Source organism: Manis pentadactyla, chromosome X (genome assembly GCF_030020395.1).
Source record: "Manis pentadactyla isolate mManPen7 chromosome X, mManPen7.hap1, whole genome shotgun sequence".
Lineage (NCBI taxonomy): Eukaryota > Metazoa > Chordata > Mammalia > Pholidota > Manidae > Manis > Manis pentadactyla.
Window position 1 is genome coordinate 86,441,170 of NC_080038.1, and position 27,141 is coordinate 86,468,310.

Here is a 27,141-nt window from a genome sequence, read left to right on the forward strand (position 1 = left end):
TATCTCCTGTAATGAAGAAACAGTCATTTGGCAAGCATCTGCCATGTAGAGCACTATGTGGAGGGTTCTGGAAATATAACCGAGTTAATGGACATACTTTCCCCCAAACAGAAATGCTAGACAAAATAGTTTCTTGTATGCTAGGTTATTTTGGACTTCGGTAAATACATTTCACTTTAATGCATTTAGTTTGTGTTTTCCCTTTAAAACAGGTTGATAAAACTACATAAGCATTATCATTAACATATAGTTTTAGATAAAAAATATTTTTGTTCTAGTATTTCGCTGGGAAAGTGGAGCCAATGGGAGGGAGGAAGGTAACAAAAGTGATGTTTTTGAGTCATATTAAAATGAAAAAACAGCTCTCCCAATGTGGCAGATTCCAATATATTCTCACCAAACTCATTGATTTTTCTTGGCACACATGTCAACTACATTTCTCAGTCTTCCTGGTCTGAGTGAAGTGTGAACTTGTGTCTGACTTATGGGTAGTAGAATGGGGGTGGAATTGTTGGGCACTGTATCCAGGACTGTCCCATAAACACCTCCACTCTGATCATCCATGCTGTTTTCCACAGTGACTTGAAAAGTTATGTGTTGAACATAGAGAAGCTGCAAGATGGAAGGAGCCTGAATTCCTTGAATGAAAGCTGTCAGCTCATCAGAAACTTCTGTTTTTCACTTTATGTTAAGCCACTTACATATGGGGATGTATTTGTTACCATAGCTATTATAACCTTATTTAACAGAAATTACTTCTTTGAAGTAGTAAGCTGCCACAGCAAAAACCTAAAATACATTAGGTTAATAGTCATGCAGTGAGTAATAAAGACAACTGATTTAGAGGCTGAAAAACAAAAACCCATGATATTCAGTAGCAAAACATTTGTTAAAACTGTTGTATGCTATAACTTGGAAGGCAGACCCATACCCACTAAAGAGTAAAAGTCAGTCATAGTGTGCCTTGTTTTCATTTTCTCTTTACAAAAGTATTAAGAAATTAGTTTAGAAAAGAATTGGCCAGTTTTCAAGGAAAAATAACCTGTCTCCTTCAAGGTCTGCATAAAACAGAACTCTGGAAGTTCTTTCCACACCATACTAGAAAGATTTTGCCTCTGCATCAATCTTAGGAAGTCAAAAGGAAGTTAGTCTTAGATTCTAATAATTTTGTAAGTAAAAATAAATAAATTTAGAACCATGTTTTATGACCAGTAATGGATTCCAAAGAAACTGAAGACTTAGACCTTAAGCTTAGGAAAGTTGGATTCCAGTTGAATAGATAAAAATAAAAGCAAGTTTTGAAAGTAATTATAAACAAGTCTAGCTCAATATAGATAATCATACATTTCATTGCATGGTTAGATTATTAGATTCTGTGGTCTTAAGGGTAGTAAGAAATACAAAGCAACAAATCAAGCACAGCACTAGTATACATTTGATAATATAGCCTAAGAGATGCAAGGTGAAGGGCATCTAAAGAAATAAATTTATCACAGAAGTGTACTTTAAGCCAAGTGTTTAAGATGATGACCATGAATTGGAAGAAAAGAAAAATATCAGAGGAATTTATTTTAACTTTATAGTTGTAACAAATTTAAACATCTAATGTCATCTTAATAGAGTCAAGTAGAAACATGAAAATCCATTTGCCTAAGTAACATTAGCTCACTGTTCTAGTGACAAGAAAAATATAATTAATATTTGCAGTCCTACTGGTATACTGGCATTGGTTTGCAGTTGGGAGAGTGCTGTGAAGTAGGAATGCAGATAGGTACCAATAGTCTGAAATTTTAGAATTCCCATTCAAAGATACTTTTAAATCATCTTTCACCAGAGTTTATACTGTAAAATAAACAAAGATGAGTTAGTTCTACTGAAATAACTTCAGTTCTGTCCTCTCTTCTTCCACCCACTGCTTCTGCGTCAGTGACCTTATCTAGTAGACGTCAATAGCCTTCTAAAACAGTTTTACTGCCTGCTCACACAACCCACCAACCCTCACCATCCCTGTGCATCTACCTTGCTCATTGCCAGTAAAAAACTTTTTCTCAAATGCAGATGTCTATGTCAGTTCTCTGTTAAACATTATTCACCTTACAGCCTATAGACTAAATTATAAAATACTTAAAGTGATAAGCAAAGTCAGTTAGAGAGACAGAGAAGACCCTGACTAATTTTCAGCTTCCTCTTACACCACTTTTTTCATGAATCCAGTGCTGAACTGTTCTCTATTGTCTGACACCATAATCTTTTTATATCTCTTTGCCTTCATGTACACTATTCTCCCTCTCCAGAATGATCTTCCCTTCATTCACATCACTACCAGTTGTCCCTTATTTAGGGGCTTAAGCACTGCCTTTTATATAGAGGTTACCTAGATACTGCTTTCACCCAAGCATATATACAAATAACATTTATTGTTCTTTCTGAGCCATTTACACATTGGTGTTATCACACTCTATTTCAATTTTGTATGTGTTTGTCTCCTACTAGACTTTGAGATTTTTGAAGGCAGTGACCATATCTGATTCATCTTGAGAATTCCAGTTCATAGTAGAGTTTCCAACATAGAGTAGGTGTACATTAAATTATTGTAAAATGGAACTATGATGATTAATATGACACAAGAAAGCAGGAAACAACATAAAATGAACTTGAGATCAAGGCAGAGTCTGTTTTCTCTCTTTCATGCTATTTATCTGGGAAAGGAGTAGGATTCAGATTTTGGGAGCATGGCTGTGATTAGTTAACAAAGGGATGCAGGGAACAGTATAGCCTATTACAATACAGAAATGTATGCTCTAAAATTAAGCCATTAAAAGTCTATTTATTTCTGTTAGAGAATTTATTATCTTGCAGTTTGACCTACGGTAGCTATAAAATGTAAACCACTAGTGGCTTTATCAAAAACTTAAACGTGAAGAAAAATAATTTGTAAAATGAGTGAGTTAAATTAGATCAGGAATGACCCAGTTTCTTCCAGTCCTTAAAAACATCACTGTCTGTGGATGTGCTTTTTATGGTTGTCTCCCATATTAATCAAATACTAGGATATAGGGGATTTTTTGAGGGAATAGACTGCCTAAGCACTAAATGCCATTCACATGCTACTCACCTTTTGATTCCAGAGAATCAAAGGTGTCCTGTTGAGCAGTCTTGTGTGAATGAGAATAAGGTCTTGAATAAATTGCTCATAAAATCCATGCTAAACTAATCCTCCAATGGCTCCCAGTGGTCACATATGTCTTTTACGCAAATCTCTGCAATGCTTTGCCAACCTCATGGGCTTCCCACACACCAGTAAATGGGTCAATGGGGGCATTTGCATATTTTTTTAAAGAAAAAAAAACACTTTCTGAATTTAGGCTAAATACCATATTATATCTGTCCAGGTACATAAATGCAATAATTATTGTATCTGGGACTGTGGGCTACTTCTTATTAGTAAAGGATCATTCACTTGGAAGATTTCTAGAAACTCAAGGCTTTAGATTGTTCATGCTGCCAGATTCCTATTATTGATCATCCACTACTGAATCTGCCAAAAAGAAATACATCCAATGTTGTGTTTCCAGTTATCTAAAATGATAATATTTGTACATTTTAAGACACTGAGACACAACAATCTTATATATTCTAAGTTTTTAATAGCACATTTCATGAGTGTGAGAATCAAATATATTGGTAAGAGAACAGTTGCTAATCATATCTCAATCATCTTACTACTTTTTATTTTAAATAAATATGTATACACTGAAGTCAGAAGAAGCTATTTCAGAAAACAAGAAATAGACGATATTTCTTCTAATGCTTTTTAAAACTTTAACATTAAGGTTTTCTTGATTTTGACATTTAAAATTTTTATGCATTTATGCACTTCCTGATCTATTCACTTTCTATATATTTGCTGTCTTAAATACCTGATCTAGATATTACATTTAATATCACCTTTATTGTATTTAGTCCTTTTATTATCAAGTTTCCTGATCTTTATTCAGGAAAAACAAAAACAGGGGAGGTTTAAATGGCAGAGTAAGTATTCTAAAGTTTGAGTCATACTTCTTAACATTACATAACAAAACAAGGAAGTTAGCATCAAAGAATGGGCTAGATGTGGAATGATTAAGAGGTTTTGTTTCTACATTGCCACCAGCCAGCTGTTACCACAGACATATAATCAAGTCTTTGGGCCTCAAAAGTCTCATTGGTAAAAATAGCATTATTGGCTTCTTATTTCCCTGAGTTGTGATAAAGCTTAAACTGTTGATGGCTAATCTATGGAATTAATAATTTGTACTTGTCAAAAGGAAAATAGCCAAGAGTTGTATGGATAAGGTATGAATGTCTACCTTATTATCTTAAATAATTATTTATTTGTTTATTATTTATTTTAAATTAAACCTACATATGTAATGATCAAAGAAGAGAGCAAGCAGGAAAGAACAGGGGATTAAAAGAGCACAAAGTATGTGTAAATTAAACATCTAATTTTGTAATGGAGTTAATGCAATCATTCTAATTTTCTATCTACATTTTTGGAAGCTGTCCTTCATGGTCTCTTGACACCTCAGGATATTGAGATAGTTGGTAATGTTTGTAAAAATGCAATTGATACCATAGATAGGACTGTGTATAGCTTAATATATAACCAGGGAAGCAATCTGTAGGCTTATAAAGACTTGCACTGGTCCTATACATCTTGAAAATATATATACACATATATATGTGGCTTCAGTTACCCACAGAAGGGGGTCTTGATATCAACACAAATGTGATGAGAGGCCAAATATTTTTAATAATAATTACAAGAGCACTAACAGATATTAAGATGATATGTGTAGTCTTCTTTTACTGTTTTTAAAATTAATTATATTCTGGTTGTAATAAAATAATCCACATGTGAAAACAGAGGAGATTTCATGGTGGTTTTATACTTTATTAAAAAAAACTTTCTCAAATGCATATTATGGATCAGAAAGAAATGCAAGTTACTGCTTCATCCTGTGCTAACCACAAGACCCAAATCTTTATAGGCAATTCATTTAACAAAAAGAAGACTAAGGAAGAATTTTACGGGTAGTGTTTGCAACTTAGATCACTCAAAATTACTTATTTATGACTAAACCAGGTATCAGACCTCAGTTAAGTAAATAAAATGTTATCATTAGATAACATTATAGACATAAGCTTTTAAAAAAGTATAAAATTTCTGAGTAATTTTAGCTTATAAAGTTAGAAACACAATACTACAGTTACTAAAATGTTATTCAACATCCTTGTGCTGAAAACTTTCTGTAATAGACTACTAGAGAATATACACAATAAAGGTAGAAAATGTGACAAAATGGTATCTGGATTAAAGTAAACTACAGTGGGTTTAATTTCATTATAGCTCTCTTACTAACCAAATCAGATTTTACATGACCCAACATAAATTTTGTGGTTTTAAAAGATGTTGGTTCACAAAGATTTAAAGCAAAGACCAATGGCATTTTTTTGTTCTGCAAAAGGATAAAATCACAAACTAGATGAGAGGCAGTAAGTTTTAGTGTTTAAAGTAAATAAAACAATTATATTTTTAACTCTGATAGTAACACTCTCTGTCATTGTTCCACTTAAGCAATTGTTTTCATAATCAAATAAATACATTTTATTCTATGGATGTAATAAGATATAATTAAGGAATAATTGGCAATTATGTAATACTTGAATGAAACTATGGACAAAGATAGCATAAATGATATAAGGTATCCAAATTTTTTTAAGCAGTTGACAATACTTTTATTTCCTTCAAAAGGTTTCCCTACTAAATAACCTGCTTTTCCAAATGTACTTGGCCACTAATAGACTAAAGAAATAGTAATTATTTGGGGCTCATTTACCAGAATTCTCCCTAAATTTTTTATGAGAAAATGGGATAAGTAAAAGCATTCAACATATAGCAAAACACTGCCTGATATTATGCTTTAGGATTTCCTATTTTGAATTATGGGAAGATGGACTAGGAGACTCTTGTGATCACCTCCTCCCATGTACACACTGAGGTAGCAACTACGTGTAATAAAACTCACTCTGAAGATCTCCAATAACAGATCTTCCACAGATATTGACATACAGAAGGCCATATTTAAAAGGGTAAAAGAGGCAAAGGCACAGTTGGAAGATAAACCCTTCCCTCCCCACCCCATACCACAACCCACAAGTAGGAAGGAGCAAGGCATGGAGAAATGAGGGGATCAAATCTCACACCAGGCACCCCAAACCCTCAGGACTTGCACCAGGAAGATGAGCTGCCATATCATCTGTCTTTGAAAATTAGTAGGGCTCAACTCAGGGAGTTTTGAAAACCATTAGGGATTGACTCAGGAGAGCCAGAGAGTTGTGGGAGACAAAATTACACTCTTGGAGAGCTGGAGTGATGTGTTGATTGTTTTGAGACTCAGCATAGAGCAGAAGTTTTAAAAACACTGGAGTTATATGTGAAGGTGACTTATTGACTAACTTTGGGATACATGCTGGAGTGGCAGGAATCTACAGGGGCTTTATCCAGGGGAGGAACTATTATCAGCACCATTTTTCTTGCCCTCTGGTTGGACACTTGCAGGAGCCTGTTCTGACACTAATGAATGTACCACCACCACTTGCCCAATTCTGGTATTTCCTGCAGACTTCCCCACCCAACCTGTCTGCCCCAGCAGGAGCCCCTCCAAAATGACTCTCTCTCATCCCACTACATACAGTGGGCAGCCTCAATAAGGACCAGCATAGCCCTAGAGAGACTACTGTCCCACTATTCCCAGTGGGCAGCACCAGAGGGACTAATGTCCCTCCAGAGGGGCTCCTGTCCCAGGGAAGGGTGGAGCTAGTGTCACTCAGCAATACACCCACAGTTGATGCAGCCAGTCCTGTCAAGTAGCCACACTGGGAGTAATCCCTTCCCACCAGTGTGCCCACAGTAGTCATGGCTGGCCATTGCTGACAGCCAGGTTGAGGACAGTCTCTGCCCACCAGCACACGCTCACTGGCTGTAGCTGAGCCTTTCAGCCAGTTGTACCAGGAGCAAGCTTTGCAAACCAGTGCACCTACAATAGTCAGTCATTGCTGACAGCTGGTTGGAAGGCCAGCAATGACCACTTGTGTGCTCACAACAGTCATGGCCTAGACACAAGAGAAGAGTGCATGCAGCCCACACAGTAGACATCCCTGGAGCACTTGGCTCTGGTGACCAAGGGGTATGCACTACTGGGTACCACAGGATGCCTACTACATTAGGCCACTGCTTTCAAGACCAAGAGACATAGCCAACCTACTTAATACACAGAAAAAAATATGGAGAGACAAACAAAATTAGGAGGTAGAAGAATATGTTCCAAATGAAAGAGCAATGAAATGCCAATAATTGCTAAACAAAGGGTATATAAGTAATCTACCTGGTAAAGAGTTTAAAATAATGGTCATAAAGATACTAAATGGACTGGAAAGAAGAGTGGATGAAATAAGTGAGAAGTTCAGCAAAGATATATAAAATTAAAAAAAAATAGCTATTCAGAGTTGAAGAATACAATAACTGAAATGAAAAATACACTACAGGGAATCTACATTATATTATAGGATACACAGAATGGATCAGAAATCTGAAAGACAGGGTACTGGAAAGCAGCCACACTGAAAAGCAAAAAGGAAAAAGAATAGAAAGAAATGAACATAGGTTAAGGGATCTCAATGACAACTTCAAGCAAAATAATATTTGCATTGTAGTGGTTTCAGAAGGAGAAGAGGGAGAGAAAAGAGCAGAAAACTTATTGAAGAAATAATAGCTAAAACCTAAACTAGGAAAGAAAACAGACATTCATTTCCAGGAATCACAGAGAGCCCTAAAGAAGATGAAGCCAAGGATGTCCACATCAAGACGCATGATAATAAAATGGCAAAAACAAAATGTAAAGAGAGAATCTTAAAAACAGCATGAAGAATGCACACAGTTATGTACAAGGGAAATTGCATAAGCCTATTAGCTAAATTTTCAGCAGAAACTTTGCAGGCCAGAAGATAATTACATGGTGTATTCAAAGTGCTGAAAAGAAAGAACTTACAACCAAGAATACTTTATCCATCAAGATTATCAGCCAGAGTTGAAAGACATAAAAGAGTTTTCTGGACAAACAAAAGTTAAAGGACACACACACACACACACACACACACACACACACACACACACACATATATATATATATATAATGTGGAAGGGGAATAATAAAAAAGTAGTACTTTTGGAATGTGTTCAAACTTAAGTAACCATCAACCTGACAGACAGCTATATACTTAGGATGCCATATATCAACTTCATAGTAACCACAGAATCAAAAACATAATACATATACAAAAAATAAAGAGAAAGAAATCCAAGCATAACACAAAGGAAAGTCATCAAATCACAAGGGAAAATAAAAAGATGAAAATACATAGAAGAACTATGGAAACACCCAGAAAATAATGAACAAAATGGCAAAAAGTACATACCTACCAGTAATTACTTTAAATTACTGGTAGACTAAATCCTCCAAGTAAAAGACACAGGCTAATGAATAGATTAAAAAAAACAAGACCTAGATATATGCAGCCTACAAAAGACCACTTCCAACCCAAAGACACATATAGACTAAAGTGACAGCATAGCAAAAGATAATCCATGCAAACTGAAGCAAGGAAAAAGCAGGAGTAGCAATCGTTATACAAGATAAAATAGACTTCAAAACAAAAACTGTAACAAGAGACAAAGAAGGGCATTACATAATGATAAAGGCATCAGTCCATTAAGAGGATATAACAATTATAAAAATCTATGTACCCAACAGAGGTGCAACAAAACATATAAAGAAAATATTAACCAACATAATGGACAAAATTGACAGCAATACTGTAATAGTAGGGAACTTTTATGTCCCATTTACATCAATGGATAGATCATCTAGACAGAAAAGAAATACAGAAACAGTGGCTTTGAATGACATATTACACTAGATGAACTTAATATATATAGAAAATTCATTCCAAATATACACTTTTTTCAAGGAGACATGGAGCAATCTTCAAAACAGATCACATATTAGGCCACAAAACAAGTCTCAATAAATTTAAGATTGAAATTATACCAAGCATCGTTTCTGACCACAATGGTATGAAACTAGAAATTAATTACAAGAAAAAAACTGGAAAAAACACAAACATGTGGAGGCTAAACAATGATATTAAACAACCAATGGTTAATGAGGAAATAAAAGATGAAGTAAAAAATACATGGAGATAAATGAAAATAGAAACACAATAGTTCAAAATCTTTGGGATGCAGCAAAAGCAGGTCTAAGAGGGAAGTTTATAGTAACTGAGGCCCAAAGAAAAATCTCAAATAATCTAATGTTACACCTAAAGGAACTAGAAATATAAGAACACCCAAAGTTAGTAGTAGGAAGGAAGTAATAAAAATCAGCATAGAATTAAAGTGAAATAGAGACTAAAAAACAATAGGAAGATCATTGACACTATAAGCTGGTTCTTCTAAAGAAAAGCAAAATTGGTAAAACTTTAGCTAGACTCATGAGGAAAAAATGAGAGCAGACTAAAATAAAATCAGAAATGAAAGAAAAGTTATAATCAACACCACAAATATACAAAGGATTATATGTAATTACTATGAAAAATTATATGCCAACAAATTGGACAAACTAGAAGAAATAGATACATTCTTAGAAATTTGAAATCCCAATACTAAACCAGGAAGAAAGAAAATTTGAACAGATTGATTACTAGTAATGAAATAGAACCAGTGATTGAAAAACTTACAACAAACAAAATTCCAGGACCCCATGGCTTCACGGTGAATTCTACCAAACATTTAAAGAACTATTCAAAACTATTTAAAAAAATGTAAGAGGAAGCAATACTTCCAAATTCATCCTATGAGGCCAGCATTACCATGATAACAAAGCCAGACAAAGACACTACAAAAAAAGAAATTTATAGACCAATATCCCCTATGAATATAGATGAAAAAATCCTCAACAAAATATTAGAAAACTAAATTCAAAACTACATTAAAATAATCATTCATCATGACCAAGTGTGATTTATTACAAGAATGCAAAGATCTTTCAATGAATGCAAATCAATGTGATACAGCACATTAACAAAAGGAATGATAAAAGCCATATAATCATCTCAAAAAATGCTGAAAAGGCATTTGAAAAAATTCAATATCCATTCATGACAAAAAATGTGTATAGAAGGAACATATCTCAACATAATAAAGGGCATACATTACAATCCACAGCTAGCATCTTACTCAATGGTGAAAAGCTGAAAGAATTTCCTTTAAGATGAGGAAAATGTCAAGGATGTCCACCATCCCCACTTTTATTCAACATTGTAATGAAAGTCATAGTCACAACATCAGACAAGGAAAAGAAATAAAAGACATCCAAGTTGGTAAAGAAGTAAAATTTTTACTATTTACAGATGACATGATACTATATATAAAAAACCCTAAAGATTCTAAAAAACTATTAGAAACTAATAAATGAGTTCAGTAAAGCTGCAGTATGATCAATATACATAAATATGTTGTGTTTCTACATACTAATAACAAAGTAGTAGAAAGAAAAATCAGAAAAACACTCCATTTACAACTGCAACAAAAAGAAAAAATACCTAGGAATAAATTTAACCAAGGAGGTGAAAGTTCTGTACTGTGAAAACTGCAGGACATTGATGATATAAATTGAAGATGTTAAATAAATGGAAAGATACTATGCTCAGGGATTGAAAGAATTAATAATGTTAAAATGGGCATTCCACCCAAAGTAATCTAGAGATTCAATGCAATCCCTATCACTATATCATTGGTATTTTTTACAGAACTAGGACAAATAATCCTAAAATATGTATGGAACCATAAAAGACCCTGAATAGCCAAAGCCATCTTGAGAAAGAACAAAACTGGTGGTGTCACGCTCCCAGACTTCAAGCTATACAATAAACCTACAATAATCAAAACAGTATGGTAATGGCACAAAAACAGACACATAAATCAATGGAACAGAACAGAAAGTCCAAAAATATACCCACAATTATAACGTCAATTAATATGTGGCAAAGAAGGGAAAAATAAACAATAAGCAAAAGACAGTCTCTTCAATAAAAGGTGTTGGGAAAACTGGACAGCTACATGCAAAAGAATGAAGCTAGAACACCTTTTTACACCATACACAAATAAAATTGAAATGATTAAAGACCTAATGTAAGATCTGATATCATAAAACTTCAAAAAGATAACTTAGGCAGTAAACTCTTGGACACAGGCCTTGGGAATTTTTCTTTTCAGGATATGTCTCCCCATTCAAGGAAAACAAAAGCAAAAATAAACAAGTGAGACTTTATCAAACTAAACAGCTTCTGCATAGCAAAGAAAATCATGAACAAAATAAGGGAACCTACTGAATAGGAGAATATATATTCAGAAATGTTGTATTTGATATGGAGTTCATATCCAAAATATATAAAGAACATATACAACTCAGCACCAAAAATACACATAATCCAATTAAAAATGAGCAGAGGAACTGAATAGACATTTTTCCAAAGAAGACATATAAATGGCCAACAGACCCATGAAAAGATGCTCAATGCCATGAATAATTAGGGAAATGTAAATCAAAACTGCAATGCGATATCATCTCACACCTGTCAAAATGGCTAGTATCAAAAAGACAAGAAATAACAAGTGTTTGCTAGGATGTGTAGAAAAGGGAAACTCCTGTGCACTGCTGGTAGGAATGTAAACTGGTGAAGCCACTGTGGAAAAGAATATGGAGGCTCCTCAAAAAATTAAAAAGAGAACTACCATATTATTCAGTAATTCCACTTCTGGGTACTTACCCAAAGAAAATGAAAACATTAATTGAAAAGTTATATGCACCCCTATGTTCACTGAAGTATTATTTACAATGGCCAAGATAAGGAAACAACCTAAATACCCATCAATAGATTAATGGATAAAGAAGATGTGGTATATATACACAAATGAATATTTGTAAGCCATAAAGGAGAAATAAATCTTGCTATTTGTGACAATATACATGGACCTAGAGCATATTACACTAAGTGAAATAAGTCAGACAGAAAGACAAATACCATACATTTTCACTTATATGTGGAATCTAAAAAAAAAAGACAAATGAGCAAACAAACAATATCCCTGAAACAGTCTCATAAACCCAGAGAACAGACTGGTGATTGCCACGGTGGAGAGGAATGGAGGAATGGGCAAAATAGGTGGAGAGTATAAAGAGGTACAAACTTCCAGGTGTAAAATTAATAATTCATGGAGATAGAAAGTACAGCATAGGAATATAGTAAAAAATATTGTAATAACTTTGTTTGGTGACAAACGACACCTAGATTTATCCTGGTCAGCATTTCAAAATTTATATGAATGTTGATTCCCTATTTTATGCACCTGAAAGTAATATTATATGTCAGCTACATTTCAATAAAAAATGATAATTTAGGCTCAGACTTAGGCCTGTATCTTTTAAACTAAGCAAGTTTACAACATGAGGGTTTACTGCCAAAGCAAAGTTACACAACACAAACCTTGCTACATATATATTCTTCATAGTCTACACTGAGGATATGGTAGAGTCTGTATTACTAGAGCAAGCAGTAGATTAGAATCATGATAGAGACTATTTGTTTGTTTTTCAGCAGAAGATTATGCTCAACTTAGAGGATGATCATACAGAGAGTAAACAACTGCTTTATGATAGTTATTTCATTCTATGCATGTCTTCAAAATTCCAAACCCTGGTAGGAATTGAAAAAATGATTGTTACTCCAGACCTTCAATTTCTCCAAGTCTCCTACCATGAGTAATGAACCCCAAGACTACTTGCTATTTTTAAGTCCATGATCTTGTGTTCTTTCATAGGGATTGGCTGTTTATAGCAAAATAACATTTTTAATCATATATTGAAAATTTCCTTAAACGATCTGTAAATGGTCACAATGAAAGAATCCACCTCTTCTACAGGGAGAACATCTAGAATATTCATTGACTATTTTAAAGAAGGAATAGTCAAGGGAAACAATAAACAGTATATTTGTTAATTTGGCATTCAGTGAGACTAATCAAGAACATTATAGGGATAAATTACTCTCTTCCTTTGACAGGAAATCTATCACTGAATTGAGACCTTTTTTAATATTACCAGTGACAGCCTGAAAAATAATAATGTTAAAGTTTACCAGAATCCTATACTACTAGAAGAAAGAAATCCCCCAACATCTTGTGCTCTGGAAAATGGTTTATCACAAAGACTGAACCTTCCCTATATGACTTAGGTGAGAGTAGCAGATGAATTCCTTGGTTATCCATGACAAGGCCAGAAACAGATTCTCCAAATTCCTATTCTTTTTCTCATAAATGATTAGCTGAACTATTTGCCCTCACCAACCAACTTGTCTAAAATATCTACTAACTTTACCAAACTTTAATTAGGCTTCTCTCTTCCCTTGAGGCACATGAACTTTGACCCACACTCATCCCAAGCCAGCATCAAAATATGAAAAAGCCAGATCCTCCTCAACAGTTCCTCCCAAGAATAGGTTGATCTGGGGAAAAAACTACCTGAAGAACTGTCTGAATAAGCCAGCTGCTTGTTCTACTACCTCACACCTTATTTACTCTTCCCTATAAAAAAATAACCCTGACAGAGCTGCAGCACATTGCCCCCAGTGCTGGAGCTGCACTGTGCCCTACCCTTCTGGGTCCAGAAATGACAACCGCTCTTAAAACCATGCTCATGCCCAGGCCCCAACTATACAACCACTTAGTCTTCCCCTCCCCACCTCACATACCAGTGCCACCACTGTTGTGAATGCACATGTGCCCCAGATCCCACTGCTCCTACCACATATGTGCTCACATGCCTCTCAGCCATGAACTCTCTTCACAGGGAAAAGGAGAGGAGCAAGACCCCAGCAGCCTTTCCCACTGCAGAACCCTGCTGCAGCTGCCAGAAACCAGCCCAGTTGTTACTCTCACACCCACCTGTTTAAGTGCAGGTGTTTCCCTTCCAAAGCCATCCTGTAAAATCTGGAAGAGGTAACTGCTCCCTTAAATGTGGAGACATCCAGGCAAAACGACAAGAAACACATACAAAAAAATTAAGAAAACTTCACACCACAGAAGAAACAAATTAATTTTCCAGTAACTGACCCTAACGAATGGAGATTCACAAATTGTCTGAAAAAGAATTTTAAAGTTTTAAAGAAGCTCAGCAAGCTACAAGAGAATACAAATAGACAACTCAAAAAATAAGGAAAACAATATACAAACAAAATGAGAAGTTCAACAGAGGTAGAAATCATAAAAAAGTAACCAAAAAAATACTGGAGTTTTAGAGTACAATGAAATGAAAAATTCAATAAAGAACTTCAATATCTAACCAATCAAGTGGAGGAAAATACCTGTGAACTTGAAGAAAAGTCATTTGAACTTGTTAGTTCAGAGGAGAAGAAAGAAAAAAATATTATCAAGAGAAGTAACATACACATTACAGGAGTCTTAGAAGAAGTACAGAGAGGAGCAGAAAGTTTATTTAAAGAACTAATATCTGAAAAATTCCCTAATCTTGGGATAGATGTGGACATCCAGATTTATGAAGGTCAAAAGTCACCAAACATGATAAACGGAAAGAAGGCTGAATCAAGACACATTACAACCATATGCCAAAGTCAAGGACAAAGACAGAATTTTGAAAGCAGCAAGAGAAAACTTGACAGATATAAGGAAACACACCTCCACCACTGCCACCACCAAAAGACCATAAGCAGTATCTCAGTAGAAACCTTGTTGGCCATGAGAGAATATGATGATATATTTAGAGTACTGAAATGAAAAAAGCTACCAACAAAGAATACTACACCTAGAAAAATTATGTTTTAAGAGCAAATGATTAAAAACTTAAAGGTAAGACCTGAAACTGCCCTACCTGACAAAGAAAAAGAAACTATAGCAAGGAACTGCCTGACCTTGCTTCTTGGTAATGATTTTTTGGATATGACCCTAAAAGCATAGACAACAAAATAGAAGATAGATGAGATTTTCTCAAACTAAAAATCAAGAAAGGAAATGATCTACAGAGTGAAAAGACAACATACAAAATGAAAGAAGCTATATGCAAATCATATATCTGATAAGGGGTCAATATGTTAAATACATAAGGAACCCAAACCACTCAATATCAAAAACACAAATAAGATGATTAAAACATAGGCAAAGAATCTGAACAGACATTTCTCAAAAGACATACAAATGGCCAACAGGTATATGAAAAGGTGCTTAACTTCTCTAATCAAATGCAAATCAAAACCAACATGAGATATTACCTCATAGCACCATTTAAAGTGGCAATAATCAGAAAGATGAAAGAAAACAAGTGTTGCTGAAGATGTGGAGAAAAGAGAACACTTGTATACTTGGTAGGAATGTAAACTGGTACTGCCATTATGGAAAACAGTATGGAGGTTCCTCAAAAAAATAAAAATAGTACTATCATATGACCCAGCAATTCCATTTCAGAAGAAATGAAATCAGTATCTCGAGAAGATATCAGCACTCTCATATTCATTTCAACATTCTTCACAATAACCAAGATATGGAAATAGCTTAAATATCTATCAATGTATGAATAGATAAGAAAATGTGGTGTATTTCTATAACGGAATATTATTCATTCTTAAAAAGGAAGGAAATCCTGCCTTTTGTGACAACATGGATAAACCTGAAGGGCATTATTCTAAATGAAATAAGACAGATGCAGAAAGACAAGTTACTTCATGATCTCACTTATATGTGCAATCTAAAATAGTCAAAATTGTAGAAGCAAAGATTAGAATGGTGGTTACTAGAGACTAGAGGGAGGGTTAAATAGAGATATGCTGGTCACCACACAAAAAATGTTGTAACTATCTGAAGAGATAGATATGTGGAAATTAGCTTGAATGTTATATTGGTTATATTCTCTATGTTGTACTTCTATGTCTAATTTATTTTATAATTTTCAGTTTGTACCTCCTTATCCCCCTCACTTATTTTACCCTTCCTCCACCCTCTTTCCTATGGTAACCAATAGTCTTTTGTCTATATTTGTGGCTCTAGTTCTTGTTTTTTTGTTTGTTTTGTTTCTAAGATTCCACATGCATGTGAAATCATATGATATTTGTCTTTTTCTGCCTAGGTTATTTGACTTAGCATGATACCAGTTGGGCCATTCATGTTGTTGAAAATGGCATGATCTCTTTCTTTTTTATGGCTGAGTAATATTCCACTATGTGGAATACATCTTCATCCATTTATCTATCAATGGGCTCTTAGGTTGCTTTCATATCTTGGCTATTGTAAATAATGCTGCAATAAGCATAGGTGTGCACATATATTTTCTAATTAGTGATTTTGTTTTCCTCAGGTAAATTTCTAGAAGGGGAATTGCCAGGTCTTGTGCTATTTCTATTTTCAGATTTTTGAGGAACCTCAATACTGCTTTCCAAAGTGTCTGGACCAATTTAAATTCCCATCAACAGTGTAGGAGGGTTCCCTTTTCTCCACATCCTTGCTAGCACTTGCTATTTGTCTTTTGGATAGTGGCCATTCTGATTGGTGTGAGGGGATATCTCATTGTGGTTTTGATTTGCATTTCCCTAATGATTCATGATGTTCAGCATATTTTTATGTGTCTATTGGCCATCTGTAAGTCTTTGGAAAAATATCTCTTTAGGTCTTCTGCCCATTTTTCAACTGGATTATTTGTGTGTGTATGTGTGATTTTTTTTTTTGGTATTGAGTTATATGAGTTCTCTCTATATTTTAGATATTAGCATCTTATCAGATAGATCATTTACAAATATATTATCCTATATGGTAGGTTGACTTTTTGTTCTGTTGAGGGTTTCCTTTGCTGTGTAGAAGATTTTTAGTTTGACATAGTCCCACTTATTTATTATTGCTTTTGTTTCCCTTGCCTGGGAAACCATATCCAGAAAGATATTTCTCATACTGAAGTTCATGAGATTCTTCCCTGTTTTCTTCTGAGAGCTTTATGGTTTCATGTCTTAAATTTAGGTCTTTCATCCATTTAGAGTTTACTCTTGCATATGGTGTAAGACAGTGACCTAGTTTTGTTCTCTTACACGCAGGTGTCAACTTTTTCCAACACTGTTTACTGAAGAGATTGTCTTTCCCCCATTGTATACTCATGACTCCTTTAGCATATGTTAATTGACCATGTATGCATGGATTTATTTCAGGGCTCTCTATTCTGTTCCATTGATTTATGGGTCTCTTCTTGTACCACTACCATAACATTTTAATCACTGCAGTTTTGTGGAATAGCTTGAAATCCAGGAGCATGATACCCTCAGCTTTGTTCTTCTTTCTCAAGATTGGTTGGCTATTTAGGGTCATTGTGGTCCCATATAAATTTTAAGATTCTTTACTCCACTTCATGGAAAATGTCATTGGCATATTGATAGGGAGTTCACTGAATTGCCTGGGGCAGGATAACCATTTGACAACTTTAATTCTTCCTATCCACGAGCATGGGATAGACTTCCATTTATTTGCTTCTTATTCAATGTCTTTCAGTAGTGTCAAAGTTTTCAAGAGTACAGGTATTTCACTTCCTTGATTAGGTTTATTCCTAAGTATTTTATTCTTTTTATGGAATTGTAGATGGAAATGTTTTCCTTATTTCTATTTCTGCTAGGTCATTGTTAGTACGTAGGGATGCAACAGATTTCTATATATTTATTTCATATTCTGCTACTTTGCTGAATCCGATTATTGGTTCCAATACATTTTTGGTGTGGTTTTTAGGGTTTTATATATATAGTATCATGTCATCTGCAAATAATGACAGTTTGATTTCTTGCGTACCAATTTGGATGTCCTTTATCTTGTTTTCTTGTCTCATTGCTATGACTAAGACTTCATGTACTGTGTTGAATAAAATTAGAAAGAGTAGATATCCTTGTCCTGTTCCAGATCTTAGAGAGAAAGCTTTTAGCTTTTCACTGTTGAGTATAATGTTGGATGTGGGTTTGTCCTATATGGCCTTTATTATGTTGAGGTATGTTCCATTTTACCCACTTTTGAGGGCTCTTATCATGAGCGGATGTTGAATTTTGTAAAATGCTTTTTCAGCATCTATTGAGATGATCACATGGTTTTTATCCTTTTTTGTTAATGTGGTGCATTACACTGATTGATTTACTAGTATTGTATCATACCTGCATCCCTAAAATAAATCCCATTTGCTCATGATGAATGATCCTGTGGATTTACTTCTGAATTTGGTTTGCTAATATTTTGTTAAGGATTTTTGCATCTTCGTTTATCAGGGATATTGTCTGTAGATTTATTTTTGTATTGACTTTGATTTGGATAGGAGCATGATACTGGCCTTGTAAAATGAATCTGGAAGCATTATCTCCTCTTCTGTTTTTTTGGTCACTTTAAGAAGAGTAGATATTGGCTAATCTTTAAATGTTTGGTAGAATGTACCTGTGATGCCATCTTATCTGGTCCTGGATAATTGTTTTATTGGATTTTATTTTCACCAATTCAGTTTTGTTACTAGTAATTAGTCTGTTCAGGTATTCTGTTTCTTCCTGTGTCAAATTTGGAAGAGTGAATGTATAAAGGAATTTATCCATTTGTTCTAGGTTGTACAATTTTTTTTGGTATATTTAATACACAATCACAAGAGCAACATTGTGGTTACTAGATTCCCCCCATTATCAAGTCCCCACCACATACCCCATTACAGTCACTGAGCTTCAGCATAGTAAGATGCTTAGAGACACTACTTGTCTTCTCTGTGCCATACTACCTTCCCTGTGCCCCCCTACATTATGTATACTAATCATATTGAACCTTACACCACTTCTTCTTCCCTCCCCACCCACCCTCCCCAGTCCCTTTCCTTTTGGTAACTTTTAGTCCATTCTTGGGTTCTGTGAGTCTGCTACTGTTTTGTTCCTTCAGTTTTTGCTTGGTTCTTATGCTCAACAGATGAATGAAATAATTTGGTACTTGTCTTTCTCTGCCTGGCTTACTTCACTGAGCATAATTCTAGCTCCATCCATGTTGTTGTAAATGGTAGGATTTGTTTTCTTCTTATGGCTGAATAATATCCCATTGTGTATATGGACACTTAGGTTGCTTCCATTTCTTGACTATTGCAAATAGTGCTGCAATAAACATAGGGGTGCATATATCTTTAAGAAACTTGGATCCTGCACTCTTAGGGAAAATTCCTGGGAGTGCAATTCTTGGGTAAAATACTTTTTCTCTTTTAAGTTTTTTGATGAACCTCCATATTGCTTTCCACAATGGTTGAACTAGCTTACATTCCCACCAGCAGTGTAGGAGGCTTCCCATTCTCCACATCCTCCCCAGCATTTGTTGTTCCTAGTCTTTCTGTGTTGGCCATCCTAACTGGTGTGAGGTAATATCTCACTTTGATTTTAATTGGCATTTCCCTGATGATCAGTGATGTAGAGCATCTTTTCATGTGCCTTTTGGCCATCTGTCTGTTCAGATCCTCTGCCAATTTTTAATTTGGTTATTTGCTTTTTCTTTTGTTGAGGTGCATGAGCTCTTTATATATTTTGGATGTCAACCCTTTATTGTTTATGTCATTTATGAATATATTCTCCCATACTGTAGGATGCCTTTTTGTTCTACTGATGGTGTCCTTTGCTCTACAGAAGCTTTTTAGTTTGGTATAGTCCAACTTGCTCATTTTTGCTTTTGTTTTGCTTACCTGGAGGGATATGATCATGAAGAAGTTGCTCATGTTTATATTCAAGAGAGTTTTATCTATGTTTTCTTCTAAGAGTTTTATGGTTTCATGACTTACATTCAGGTCTTTGATCCATTTCAAGTTTACTTTTGTGTATGGAGTTAGACAGTAATCCAGTTTCATTCTTTTACATGTAGCTGTCCAGTTTTGCCAACACCAGCTGTTGAAGAGGCTGTCATTTCCACATTGTATATCCATGGCTCCTTTATTGTATATTAATTGACCATACATGCTTGGGTTTATATCTGGACTCTCTATTCTGTTCCACTGGTCTGTGGATCTGTTCTTGCACCAATACCAAATTGTCTTGATTACTGTGGCTTTGTAGGAGAGCTGGAAGTCTGGGAGCATAATTGCCCCCACTTTATTCTTCCTTCTCAGTATTGCTTTGGCTATTCAGGGTCTTTGTGGTTCCTTATGAATTTTAGATCTATTTGCTCTGGTTCATTGAAGAAAGCTGTTGGCATTTTGATAGGGATTGCATTGAATCATTGATTGCTTTAAGCTGGATGGCCAATTTGACAATACTAATTCTTCCTATCAATGAGCATGGGATGTGTTTCCATTTATTTCTATTTCTCTTATGAGTGTCTTGTAGTTTTCAGGGTATAAGTCTTTCACTTACTTGGTTAGGTTTATTCCTAGATATTTTATTCTTTTTGATGTAATTGTGAATGGAATTGTTTTCCTGATTTCTCTTTCTTCTAGTTCATCATTAGTGTATAGGAATGCAAAAGATTTCTCTGTATTAATTTTGTATCCTGCAACTTTGCTGAATTCAGGTATTAGATTTGTTAGTTTTTGAGTGGATTCTTTAGGCTTTTTTATGTACAATATCATGTCACCTGCAAACAGGGACATTTTAACTTCTTACTTGCCTATCTGGATGTCTTTTATTTCATTGTGCTGTCTGATTGCTGTGGCTAGGACCTCCAGTAATATGTTGAATAACAGTGGGGAGAGTGGGCATCCATGTCTTGTTTCTGATCTCCAAGAAAAATCTTTCAGCTTCTCACTGTTAAGTATAATGTTGGCTGTGGGTTTTTCATATATGGCCTTTCTTATGTTGAATTAGTTCTCCTCTATACCCATTTTGTCAAAAGTTTTTATCATGAATGGATGTTGAATTTTTTCAAATGCTTTTTCAGCATCTATGGAGATGATCATGTGGTTTTTGTCCTTCCTTTGTTGATGTAGTGGATGATGTTGATGGATTTTCAAATGTTGTACCATCCTCACATCCCTAAAATAAATCCTACTTGTTCATGATGGATGATATTTTTCTGCATTTTTGAATTCGGTTTGCTAATATTTTGTTGATTATTTTTACATCTATGTTCATTAGGGACATTGGTCTGTAATTTTCGTTTTTTGTGGTGTCTTTGCCTGGTTTTGTTGTTAGAGTGATGCTGGCCTTGTAGAATGAGTTTGGGAGTATTCCCTTCTCTTCTACTCTGTAAAACTTTACAGAGGATGGGTATTAGGTCTTCACTAAATGTCTGATAAAACTCAGCAGTGAAGTCATCTGGGACAGGTGTTATGTTCTCAGGTAGTTTTTTATTACCAGTTCAGTTTTCTTGTGGTAATTGGTCTATTCAGATTTTCTGTTTCTTCCTGGATCAGCCTTGGAAAGATGTATTTTTTTCAAAATTTTTCCATTTCTTCTAGGTTATCAAGTTTGTTAGCATATAATTTTTCACAGTATTCTGTCATAATTCTTTGCATTTCTGTGGTGTCCATAGTGGTTTTTCCTTTCTCATTTCTGATTCTTTTTATGTGTGTAAACTCTCTTTTTTTTCTTGATAAGTCTGGCTAGGGGTTTATCTATTTTGTTTACTTTCTTGAAGAACCAGATCCTGCTTTCATGAATTCTTTCTATTGTTTTATTCTTCTTGATTTTATTTATTTCTGCTCTAATCTTTATTATGTCCCTCCTTCTACTGACTTTCAGCCTCATTTGTTCTTCTTTTTATAGTTTCACTAATTGTCAGTTTAGACTGTTCATTTGTGATTGTTCTTCTTTTCTGAGGTAGGCCTGTATTGCAATATACTTCCCTATGAGCATGGACTTTGCTCCTTCCCACAGATTCTGTGGAGTTGAAATACTGTTGTCATTTGTCTCTGTATATTGCTTGATCTCTGTTCTTACTTGGTCATTGACCCATTGATTATTTAAGAGCATGTTATTAAGCCTCCAAGTGTTTGTGGGCTTTTACATTTTCTTTGTGTAATTTATTTCTAATTTCATACCTTTGTGATTTGAGAAGCTGGTTGGTACAATTTCAATCTTTTTTAATTTACTGAGACCCTTTCTGTGGCCTAGTATATGATCTATTCTTGAAAATGTTCCATGTGCACTTGAGAAGAATGTGTGTCCTGTTGCTTTTGGATGAAGTGTTCTGTAGAGGTCCATTAGGTCTATCTGTTGTAATAAGTTGTTCAGTGCCTACGTCTCTTTACTTATTTTCTGTGTGGTTGTTATGTCCTTTGGAGTAAGTGGTGTGTAGGTCTCCTACAATGAATGCATTTAATTCTATTTTCCCCTTTAATTCTGTTAGTATTTGTTTCACATATGTAGGTGATCCTGTCTTGGGTGAATAGATATTTATAATAGCTATATCCTTCTCTGGACTGACCCCGTTATCATTATGTAATGTCCTTCTTTGTCTCTTGTTACTTTCTTTGTGTTGGAGTTTATTTTCTCTGATAGAAGTGCTGAAATTCCTGCTTTTATCTCCCTATTAGTTGCCTGAAATATCTTTTTCCATCCCTTTCCTTTCAATCTGTGTAGAAGTGAGTCTCTTGTAGGCAACATATAGATGGGTCTTGGTTTTTTATCCATTCAGTGACTCTATGTCTTTTGATTGGTACATTCAGACCATATACATTTAGGGTGATTATTGATAGGTATGTACTTATTGCCATTGCAGGCTTTAGATTCATGGTTACCAAAGATTCAAGGGTAATTCCCTTACTATCTAACAGTCTAATTTAACTCACTTAGTATGTTATTACAAACACAACCTGAAGGTTATTTTTTTCCTTCCTTTTTCTCCCTCCTCTATTCTTTATATATTAGGTACCATATTCTGTATTCTGTCTATCCCTTGGGGGTAGTTGATTTGATTTTGCATCTGCTTAATGATTAATTGTTTTACTTTGCTGTGGTTTTATTTCCCCTCATGACAGCTATTTAGCCTTAATAATACTTCCATCTATAGCAGTCCCTCCAAAATGCACTTGTAGATGTTGGTGGTGGGTGGTAAATTCTCTCAGCTTTTGCTTATCTGGAAAGTGTTTAATCCCCCCTTTAAATTTAAATGAAAACCTTGACAGGTAGAATATTATTTGCTCGAGGTCCTTCTGTTTCATTGCATTAAATATATCATGCCACTCCCTTCTGGCCTGTAACGTTTCTGTTGTGAATTCTGATGATAGCCTGATGGGTTTTCCTTTGTATGTGATCTTTTTTCTCTCTTTAGCTGATTTAAAAAGTCTGTCCTTATCCTTGATCTTTGCCATTTTAATTATTATATGTCTTGGTGTTGTCTTCCTTGGGTCCCTTGTGTTGGGAGATCTGTGCACCTCCATGGCCTGATAGACAATCTCCTTCCACAGACTTGGGAAGTTTTAAGCAATTACCTCCTCAAAGACACTTTCAGTCCCTTTTTCTCTCTTCTTCTTCTTCTGGTACCCCTATAATGCAAATACTGTTCCTTTTGGATTGGTCACACAGTTCTCTCAATATTGTCTCATTCTTAGAGGTCCTTTATTCTCCTTGTGCCTGAGCTTCTTTACATTCCTTTTCTCTAATTTCTATTTCATTTTCTGTGTCTTCTACTACACCTAATCTGCTTTTAGATCCCTTTTGTATGTTTCATTTCAGATATGGGATTTCTTAATGATTGAATCTCTGTCCTAAATTCGTCCCTGTGTTCTTGAATATTTTTCTGTACCTCCAGGAACATGTTTATGATTTTTATTTTGAACTCTCTTTCAGGAAGATTGGTGAGTTCAGTTAAATTTGGCTCTTTTTCTGATGTTTGCGAGATTTTTGTTTGAACCAGTTACCTTTGATGTTTCGTATTTGTATGTGTCGCCCTCTAGTGCCCAGAAGCTCTAGTCTCTGGAGCTGCTCTGACCCTGGAGTGATGTCAGAGGTTTCAGGGGAGTAGTGGTGGTGCCTGGGAGGTGGTGAGACCTGTTTCCTGCTTCCCAGTTACATTGCCTGTCTCCACTGTCAGTACCAGTGGGCCAGCACACAGGTGTAAACCTCTGTGCTTTGCGTCTGTAGTTGCCATTGGAGGGGCCTCCCTCTGGCTGGCCTGACACCAAGGCAGGGCCTGCCAGTTTGCGAGCTGGTGCTGGAAGGCCAGGAGGAAGGTACAGCATGCTGTGTATCACAGTGGGGGGCTCGGAGCTGAGTAGCCAGCCAGGGGGATGGAGCGCCTGAAGCTCCTGAATGTTCTCAACCTGCTGGGCAAAGCATGCCCAGACAACCTTGTCCACCTATCCCTTCTCCCACGCAGCAAGCTCTATGCAAACCCCACCCCTTAAGATGCCCTCTCACTGCTAGGAAGTCTCTCAAGATGACCCGCCTTTCCTTTGTCCCAGAGCAGCCAGATGTGAATCCTTGTTTTCCACAACTGGCTGGAATCTCAGTCTCTCCAAGTGTTCTCCCTATCTTAGCTTTCCAACCCCACTGATCACCAGAGCACCATGCAATGTAGGTTCATTCTCCCAGAGCAGATCTCCAGGGCTAGGGGTTCAGTAGTCCCAGGCCTCCACTCCCTTCCCGTTCTGTTTCTCTTCCTCCCACTGGTAAGTTGGGGTGGGGGAAGGGCTTGGGCCCCACTGGGTCACAGCTTTGGTATGTTATCCTGTTCTGTGAGGTCTGCTCTGTTCTCCAGGTGCATACAGTCTGGTGCAGCCTTTTTCCTATTGCTCTTTTAGGATTAGTTGTATTAACTATATTTTCATAATATATATGGTTTTGGGAGGAGTTCTCTGTCTCACCTCTCATGCTGCCATCTTGAATCAGAACCTAATTAAGTGGAATCTTAATGGGGTGTTCACTGGACGACGTCCTATAATTTATTTATATATAATATTTCATAGACTTCTCATAATTTTTTGAATTTCTGTGCTTTTGGTTGTAACTTTGTTTTCATTTATTTTATTTGTGCCCTATGTTTTTATTAACAATTCTGGCTAAGGGTTTATCTATATTGTTTATCTTCTCAAAGGAGCAGCTTTTGGTTTCATTGGCTTTTTCCATTGTTTTCTTAGTCTTTGTTGTATTTGTTTCTTCTCTGATCTTTATTATGTCCCTTCTTTTACTAATTTTGGGCTTTGTTTGTTGTTCTTTCTCTAGTTCTTTTTGTTGTACATTAGATTGTTTATTTAAGATTGTTCTTGTTTCTCGAGATAGGCCTGTATTGCTATGCACTTCCCTCTTAAAAGCACTTTTGCTGCATCCCACATATTTTGAACCATTGTGTTTCTGTTTTCTTTTGTCTCCATGTATTATGTGATTTCTTCTTTGATCTGTTCCTTAATCTGTTGGTCATTTGGAAAAGTTGCTTAGCTTCTATGTGTTTGTGTTTTTTTCAAGTTTTTCCTTGTAAATGATTTCAGGTTTCATACCATTGTAGTGTGAGAAAACACAATTTCAATCTTCTTAAATTTGTTGAGACTTGTTCTGTGTCCTGATATATATGTATTTTGGAGAACATATGAAGTTCCATGAGCACTTGAAAAAAATGTGCATTATTTTGCTTTGGAGTAGAATGATCTGTATATCTCTGTTAAGCCCATCTGATCCAATGTGTCCTTCAACACCTCTGTTTCCTTATTCATTTTCTGTCTGGATGATCTATCCCTTGATGTAAGTGGGGTGTTAAATTCTCCTATTATTATGATGTTGCTTCAAATGTCTCCTTTAAGTCTGTTATTATTTGGCTTATATATTATGTGCTCCTATGTTGGATACATAGATGTTTAATATCATTATTTCCTCTTGTTGAACTGATCCCTTTATTATGTAACTGTCTTTCTTTGTCTCTTAGTACTTTCTTTGTTTTGAAGTCTATTTAGTTTGATATAACTATTGTAGCTTGAGGGTTTTTTAAATCCCTATTTGTATAGTATATCTTTTTACATCCCTTCAGTTTCAAGTCCTTCAGTTTCAAGTCTCTGTGTGTCTTTAGGTCTAATGTGAGTCTCCTGTAGGCAGCAAATAGACGGGTCATGTTTTTTATCCATTCAGTCACCCTATGTCTTGATTGGGGCAGTTAGGGCATTTACATTTAATTACTGATATGTATTCACTTATTGTCAGTTTGTTAAATGTTTACTGGCTCTTTCTGTAGTTCCTTTTTGATCTTTTCTTCTTCTCTTGCTCTCTTCTCTTGTGCCTTATGACTTTCTTCAGTGTTATAGTTGGGTCCTCTTCTTTCTTTTTTGTGTATCTGTTATAAGGTTTTGGCTTGTGGTTACCATGGGATTTTCATATAACATCCTATGAATATAACAATCTATGATAAGCTGATGATCACCTAAGTTTGAATGTATTCTAACAGTATGACATTTCTTACCCTCTCTATTCCTCATTTTATGTATATAGTAACTTTGTCTACAACTTTTTATTGAGTAAATCCCTTAACTAATTTGAAGATGTAGCTGCTTTTGCTACTTTTGTCTTATTGACCTTCATACTTGCTTTTAAGTAATTGATCTAATACCTCTGCTGTATGTTTGCTTTACCAGTTGAAGTTTTCCCTGTCTTAAATTTCTTGATTCTATTTAGGGACTTTTCTTTTCCTTTTAAAGAAGTCCCTTTAACATTTCTTGTAAGGCTGGTTTAGTAGTGGTGAACTCCTTTAACTTACATTTATCTGTGAAGCTATTTATCTTTCTTTCAATTCTGAATGATAACTTTGCTGGGTACAGTATTCTTGATTGAAAGTTTTTTTCTGTTCAACACTTTGAACATATTATGTCATTCCCTCCTGGCCTGTAGAGTTTCTGCAGAAAAAAATCAGGTGATAACCTTATGGGGCTTCCCATATACATAAATCAATGCTTTTATCTTATTGCTTTTAAGATTCTTTCTTTGATCCTTGAAATTTTGGTTTCTAATGTGTCTTGGTGTGGACCTCCATGGGTTCATCTTATTTGGAGCTCTCTGTGATTCCTGGTCCTGGTAGACTGTTTCGCTCCC